This window comes from Macrobrachium nipponense, chromosome 9 (genome assembly GCF_015104395.2).
Source record: "Macrobrachium nipponense isolate FS-2020 chromosome 9, ASM1510439v2, whole genome shotgun sequence".
Classification (NCBI taxonomy): Eukaryota; Metazoa; Arthropoda; class Malacostraca; order Decapoda; family Palaemonidae; genus Macrobrachium; species Macrobrachium nipponense.
This window is the reverse complement of record NC_061110.1, coordinates 99,300,183-99,308,870: the sequence shown is the minus strand read 5'-3', so window position 1 is coordinate 99,308,870 and position 8,688 is coordinate 99,300,183.

The following is an 8,688-nucleotide window of genomic DNA, read 5'->3' as shown; positions in this document are numbered from 1 at the left end:
GACATCAATGAGTGATACTTTCTTCTTGATTTTGTCAATTATTATTATTATTGTTGTTGTTGTTGTTGTTTTTATAAGATTCGCAATGTGTGGTTAAATGGTTTATATTAAGAATCCAAAATATTAGTACTGTGCAACTAATACAACTGTTTTGTATAACGGTGGCTGATTATTATTATTATTATTATTATTATTATTATTATTATATTTCTAAAAGATTCCCAATATAGTGGCTAAATGGTTCATATCAAAGTTCCACAATAAAATTATACAAATAATACAGTTTATTGATATAACGGTGGATTTATTATTATTATTATTATTATTATTATTTTATTTTATTATTATTATTATTATTATTATTATTATTATAAGATTCGCAATGTAGTGGCTAAATGGTTCATATTAAAAATCCACAACAACATTATAAAAATTATACAGTATATAACGGTGGATTTATTATTAAATTATTATTATTATTATTATTATTATTATTATTATTATTATTATTATTATTATATTATCATTACAATGCTGATTTTTGTTTCCCTGGAACTAGTACAATTTGTATTAAAATTGATATTTATAAAACAAAAAACAAGGTAACTTAGGACGTCTGAATAAATTTAATCTATAAATAAAAAAATAAAATAACAATAGTATCTAGTTCGCTAAAAATTTCTCTTATTTAAATCATATATATCAAAAATGCGAAAGCTGAATAATCAATAGCCGCAAATATCGTGCCAACTACTTCACTAAAAAAATTCTGTTATTAAAATCATATACTACATAAAAAAAAATGCCAAACCGAATGATTAGCCGCAAATATCCTTTTCAAAGCGAATGTAATACTTCATTACAAACAAGCTCATGTTGGAAAATATCCAACCTCTCGTTGACTCTGTATAACAGGTAATTATATTCTAACTATTTGTGAGGATTATGAATCAACAGGGATATGAAAAGCCAGGGAGTAAATATTTTGGCTATTGGCAGACAAAGGACTTTTGGTGCGTTTATTTTCCCCGAAAATAAATTGAAAGCGTTTGATATTCCAGCAAATTCTGAAAGCTGTGGAGAGAGAGAGAGAGAGAGAGAGAGAGAGAGAGAGAGAGAGAGAGAGAGTTTATGAAGGTAGATAAATACCTCCTAAACTGTTTTCAAATTGAAAATTCTCATTATGAAAAATGAAAAAGGACAGTGGAGGAAAAGAGAGAGAGAGAGAGAGAGAGAGAGAGAGAGAGAGAGAGAGAGTTTATGAAGGTAGTTGACTACTTCCGAACAGTGTTCAAACTATAAATTCTAATCATATAAAATTAAAAAAAAATGAGAGAGAGAGAGAGAGAGAGAGAGAGAGAAGAGAGAGAGAGAGAGAGAGAGAGAGAGAGAGAGTTTATTAAGATATTTTATTACTTCCGAAAAGTGTTCAAATTGAAAATTCTTATTAGGAAAAATGAAAAGTGACAGTAGAGAGAGAGAGAGAGAGAGAGAGAGAGAAGAGAGAGAGAGAGAGAGAGAGAGAGAGAGGGGAATTAATTTAATAGCCAGAAATTAAGAATACTTTCGATAATTCCTAAAAAAAAATAAACTACAAAACTTGGCAAAGCCATCGTCTAAGTCAGTAAATGACTATCCCAAATGGAGGGTCTGTGGAAATGTGAAAAATCGCAAACTTGCATGACGAAAATGAACATTTTCGTTCGAAATGGAAGTGAATAAAAGTAAAAAAAAAGAAAAAAATGGTTAACAAATGACCTACGAGAGATGAACGCCGCTCAGGGGCCATTTGCTGGCGCAAAACTCTCTCGTGTAAAGTTTATTTAAGTGAGAACTTTGTCCGGAATTTTCCGCTGCGCCAAAAAATACTGAACAGTCCTGTGCTGTCTTTTCTTATCGTGGGTTCACCCGTCGTACTGTTGGTTGATGGAGGCTTATTATAAGTGAAAGTAGAGACACCAGATATTTCTTTGATTATATGTATATACTATCCATATATATATATATATATATATATATATATATATCTATATATATATATATATGTATATGTATGTATGTATATATATATATGTAATATATATATATATATATATATATATATATATATATATATATATATATCAAGAGCCAGCAGGAAAAATGAAAAGCAGCAGTACCTAGCGCTTTCGTGTATTCTTGATACACCTCATCAGGGTACAAAATATAAAAGAATGAAAAATAGCTTCGAAATATCAAAGGTAAACATAAAAACAAAAAAGTAAAATACAGAACAATCAAACAGCCTTGTCAAGAAGCAAATGGTCCACAGCCTAAAATTACACTCAAAGGACAACAACAAATGGAAATGGAACTACTAAGCAGTCAATTACATAGTTACGAGGTTGTCAACAATACATTTCGTAAGCCAGTTATCTAGTTTATATTGTCCGTTGCTAATATTAAAAACACTACTTGACTTATATTTTATTATACTAGATTCTATAATGTTTCTTTTAATAATGTCTCTACAAAATAAAATTTCCTTTGAATTGTTCCAATTAATTGCGTGATTAAGATTATTCATATGTAAAAAAGAGAGCACTCGATGTACTTCCTACACGTACACAATATTTATGTTGATTTAATCTTGATGCCAGTAGTTTGCCACTTTGACCAATATATTTTTTATCACAATCTCCGCATGGAATTTCGTAAATGCAACCCGTTTGTAAATTTGGAGAGTTCCTTATTAAAATTGTTCTTACAGACTGAGTGTTACTAAAAACAACGTTAACATTAAAAACTTTAAACATTTTTGGCAAAGAAAGAAACCTGTTGTCAAAAGGTAAAACAAGCAAATTACTAGGGTCAAAAGCCTGTACATGGCCCACTGCATAAAATGTTTTCTTTGCCTTTCTTAAAGCAACATCAACTAAAAATGCCGGATACTTCAATTTAAAAGCAATATCATAAATTTTGGTAATCTCGTCTTCTAAAAATTCAGGACAACAAATTCTTAAAGCTCTTAAAAACATGGTAGAGACAGCCTTTTCTTAAATCAGAAATAAGCTTCTGAACAAAAACTGAGAAAAGGACCGTAGAAACAACGATATTAATTGGAAATTTGTGAAACGGCGTTTTCCACTCGGCTTTGAGATAAGCTGTAGCATGGCCGCCCGTGCATATTGATTTTGGAAATAAGGTAGGCCTAGGCTTATGCAGTTAGCCGGGTTCCTGGTCGTAGATTGAAGATGTTCGCTTAGCAGTCTCGCCTGGAGATCTGAGGGACCTAAACCCTTTTCTGTTTACTCTCTAAGCGCAGCCTGCAGCGGTATCAGGGACGTCTCCAGTAAGCCACTAAACGCCACACCAAATGAGGTGCACTGCTGTTAGCAACAGCAGATGCTGTATAGTACCAACTGACAAACAATGCGTACATTCACCAATGTAACCACTGAAGACTGATATTTCCAATTGCTTTAGTCTATCTCTTGAGTTTAATATATATATATATATATATATATATATATATATATATATATATATATATATATATATATATATATATATATATATGTATATATATCATGAAGGAAGTACTATGGGAAGGCAGCATCCTCATCCTTTGACAGTCTATTTCAATGCCGACGTTTTGCAACGAATTCCAAATCACATTTTCAAGGCTGAAAAATATAATTTGCGAACATTAAAACTCAAATTAATTTATGGTAAAATGTACTGGCAACAGCTCTCAATAAAGTAAAAATTAAGCCGTACTTTCAAAGCCAAACAAATTATAAGTAAAGGACTTCACTAAAATCTTAAAACTCCTACTTTTATGGAAGAAAGAGTTGACTAAAAAGAATGAACATCAAATAGTCACTAAACACAATATCGTGTTATTCGTGATCCTAAATGTTCGTTAATATAGTCTGTAATGAAGAATATATTTTTAAGAAGAATATAATTTTAAGCAAAATCAAAGCTTGTCAGACAAAATGACTGTTCAATTATATAGTGAATGATGTAGAGAGAAATTCGATGAGAAAAAAAATTCAAAAGTTTACGAAAAACCAAAGTATATGCTAAGGTATGCAAGAAAAAGGAAGACAGTATAGCATAAAATTAGTACTGACACATTGGTGCGTTAGTCCTACATTACTATTTAGAATCTCCATGAATATTTTATATCTATAAAAGTTTTTTTTTTAATCAGACAGGACATGCATAAATGGCCTTCATTTTCTCACCTCCAACACACCCTACCCAAACATCCCCCCCCCCCCCCCACCAAACTATCCCACCCCCACACAAAAAATGTCCACGTTTTAATTCAACAAAAATAATAGGAGAAGGATTATCAGAAAATAACGCGATCAGATTGTGATAAAAAGGGATTCGAATTCAATAATGACCCACTCGGCCTTATGCAGCCTTTCAATTAAAAGCAGATCACGGTAATTCAGCAAAACAAACGAGATATTAAGTCCTTCCTGATATTCTAGACCTTGAAAGTATTATTAAAGCATAATGCTAAATGGGCTTGCAGACTGATGTCCGTAGCTTGCCCAGGTTTGAAAATGAAAATATAAAATAAAAAGGTGAAAACGATCGAGATAATAAGAGGTTTCTTAGATTGAAACCTTAAAGGTTTTGGACCCATAATGCCAGAGGAACTTAAAGACTGATGTCCGTAGCTTGCCCAGGTTTGAAAACGAAAATATGAAATTACAGGAAGGAGACAATAAAAACCCAATAGATAAACCATAGAATTTAGGCTAAAAGCCAAGCACTGGGACCTATGAGTTCATTCAGCGCTGAACCTGAAACTGACAATAAAAAGGACTGAAAGGTGTAAAACTCTAAGGGCTGCTCTAGGAGCAAGAGCCCGTGCTGGTATAAGGCCAGCTTAATCTCAAATAACAACAAGTGTTAAAGGATGAAAACCTGTCAGTTGCACCATGAATCAATTGTTAGAAGAGGGTGGAAAGTTAGATAGAAGAACGAGAATATGAACGGAGGTACAGTAAAAGGAATGAAAGGGAACTTGGAGACTGATGTCCCCAGCTTGACCCGACTTGAAAATAAAAATGTAAAATAAGATGGAGAAAATAATAAATCTTGACCACACAGAATAAGGAACAGATCAGCCATATGACAGGCAGGTTGTTATAAAAAAAAATATATATGAAAAAGAGCATATATGCCTTGTTTCGTAAGCTTGAGAATCAAATCTATGGAATACAAATATGATTGAATTATTTTATTTTTATTGTAGAATGTATTATGAAATGCATGACATGTCCTGCAACGTCAAAATATTGCGTTGTAATGATCTATCACAACAATACAAATGGTGTAGTAAAGTTTTAAGTTGGCTCTCTCTTGTCGTATTTGGAACATTATTTTCACTAGTGAACTGTATATATTTAAAAAAAAAAAAAAGTAGTGTATGGTAACCATCTACACGTAAATTCATTTTATCCAAATCCTTTGTCCCTTTCTTTTCAGTCTCCCTCCGCCAGCATCGAGCGAACAAAAAGAAGAAGAAGAAGAAGAAGAAGAAAAAGAAGTCGACGTTCAAATGTCAAAGGAGGAAGAGGAAATGAAACGTATATCAGAATTTTTCAAGAAGGACGAGCATTTTCACGACCTCTTCCCTGGAGGTGACATTTGAATTCGATACTCTCGCAGGGTAAATAACTGTGTATATTTGATCGTCGTTTAGAGCGATATTCTCCCTCGTCTTTAAACTTATCCTTTTCTTACTTTCCTTTTTAACTTTCTCTCTCTCCTTCTCTCTTCATCTCTCTCTCTCTCTCGCGCTTTCCCCTCCCGCTTTCCCCTCTATATATATATATATATATATAATATATATATATATATATATATATATATATATATATATATATATATAAACTACAAAACCATTCACAAGCGTTGGAGGGTGTGAGCAGTTTACAAAATGCTTTACATAAATTTGTTGTTCAAACGATTCCTGAGATATAATGCACTCACTGCCAGGCCTTTGAATTTCCTGTGTATTCTGGAATCATGGATACTCTCAACTGAATGCAGCACAGAATATTCAATTCAATTCAGTTCCTATTAACTATGAATATTCCTCCAGTGCCTCTAGTTCAAATACAGGGAAACAGTTTGAAAATATTCAAAATTATTGACGATGAAAATGAAGATATCTGTGGGCTTTGGATTGAGATGTGGTAAAAAATTAACATAAAGTAAAGATTTATTAGTTAAGATCACCTAAGTGCCCTATAATTTTAGAAAAAGAAATTACATTTAATTCAAAGCATTCAAAAAACTTGAAGATCTGCAAGGCAAACAACATGCTCAAATCGTTGAGAAGGGATCTCATCAAGGGTGCATAAATACAGGCAAAGTTCAACATATTGAAGTTATAAATGTATTGAGTCTACAAATATTACTCAAAAAAAGCAAATAATAATTGTATTGAGTCTACAAGTATAACACGAAATGCAAATAATTATTGTATTGAGTCTACAAATATAACACGAAATGCAAATAATAATTCTATTGACTGTACAAATACAACACGAAAAGCAAATAATAATTGTATTGAGTCTACAAGTATAACACGAAAAGCAAATAATAATTGTATTGAGTCTACAAATATAACACGAAAAGCCAATGATAATTGTATTGAATCTACAAATATAACACGAAAAGCAAATAATAATTGTATTGAGTCTACAAATATAACACGAAAACAAATAATAATTGTATTGAGTCTACAAATATAACACACAAAGCAAATAATATAATTGTATTGAGTCTACAAATATAACACGAAAAGCAAATAATGATTGTATTGAATCTACAAATATATCGCACAAAGCAAATAATATAATTGTATTGAGTCTACAAATATAGCACGAAAAGCAAATAATAATTGTATTCAGTCTACAAATATAACACGAAAAGCAACTAATAGTAACTGGGACACGCAACAATAAGAATCACCACAATGGCCAGTTAACGGTGACCTACATAGTCTGTTCTTTAGCACATCAAATTAATTTTGATGTGGCTATTTAATTACGTTATTAAGTGCATTACTAGGTGCATGAGGGGCTATGTTCAGAAAGTGCTTGGGAAATGAAGTGCACACTTATAAGTACATTCACTTGCACCGGCGTCCGCCTAGAGTTTTATAATGGACAACTAACGACACATCAAATTAATTTTGATGTGGCTATTTAATTACATTATTGTGCCTAGTCTGTTCTTTAGCACATCAAATCAATTTTGCTGTGGCTATCTAATTACGTTATTATGTGCATTATTTAATTACATTATTGTGTACTTTATTAGCAGAATTATTATTAGAAGTACATTCACACTGACCTCCATATAGAATTTCACACTAGAGGTGTCATTTGTGTGACGGTTAGTGTTTCAACTTCCACTGCATTCCATTTTCTATTCATCTGAGGCTATTTACCATTTTCTTTGAGACTCATTGGGCATTATAGATGCCATTTATTGGCTGATATATAGACATCAATCAACTTTCCAGCAGATTCAAACAATATTTGATTTGTTTTATTTTCCTTTTTATATACTATACAGGGGAAGGGAAAATGTAAAGTACATTCTACATTAAGCAAGATTATATACACTCCTGTTTTCGTGAAGGTCGCTGAAGTTTCAAATTGCACTGCCTGCAATAATAGCAGGAAAACTGACAGTTGTGTTTGCATAGTTCCGTGTTACAATAAGGAAACTTCGAATCTTTTGCGTTTGACTGCAATAATAGCAGGAAAACTGACAGTTGTGTTTGCATAGTTTCGTGTTACAATAAGGAAACTTCGAATCGTTTGCGTTTGACGGACATCGTTCAAATTATTCAAATCTCTGCAACTTTATATAAATAAGAATTCTTTGGCATCTTGAATGTTCAATGCCTTACGTGAAGTATGAAAATGGCAGGTCCTATTGAGCATTTGTGTTGAATTAATTTTACCTTGGTATATTACCGGTACCTTGGCAAAAAATGGAAACAAAATAGTATTCGCTCAAGGCCGTTTTTCAAATGAATATCAAGAACTACACATTAGGAATTCAGGCTGGATTTGTAAAGCATCTGACCATACAGGTACTCAATATACAGCATGATTTTTTTTTTCTTTCTTTTTTTTCAGCATCTTCGAGGAATCCATCGTTTTGCATCTGTCTCTAACCGGCAAGAGCTAAGGTTATCAACCCCACTATTTAATATTGTAGATTGTTACTAGTGCCTTCAAGAGATAATATATATATATTATATATATATATATATATATATATAATATATATATATATATATAGAATATATATATATATATATATATATATATATATATATATATATATATATTATATATCCATTTTATATAATGCACCTGGGCATACATGTAGCCAGATTTATGACACTCTAACAGAATACATGAGCAAAATCTCATTATGAATCATTAACAAAGCACATTAATAAACTGAATTACAAACTAAATTATTTATGGATAATCCGATAATGCGGAAATTTATATAATGGACGGGATTTGACGTCATTCACTGTCAGTCAGTCGATTGAATTGATGATAATCAAGCGACCCACTGAGGGTAAAATTACCGTCAGTGCTTTGATGTATGTAAATAATAGGAACATAATTGATAGGAGAGAGA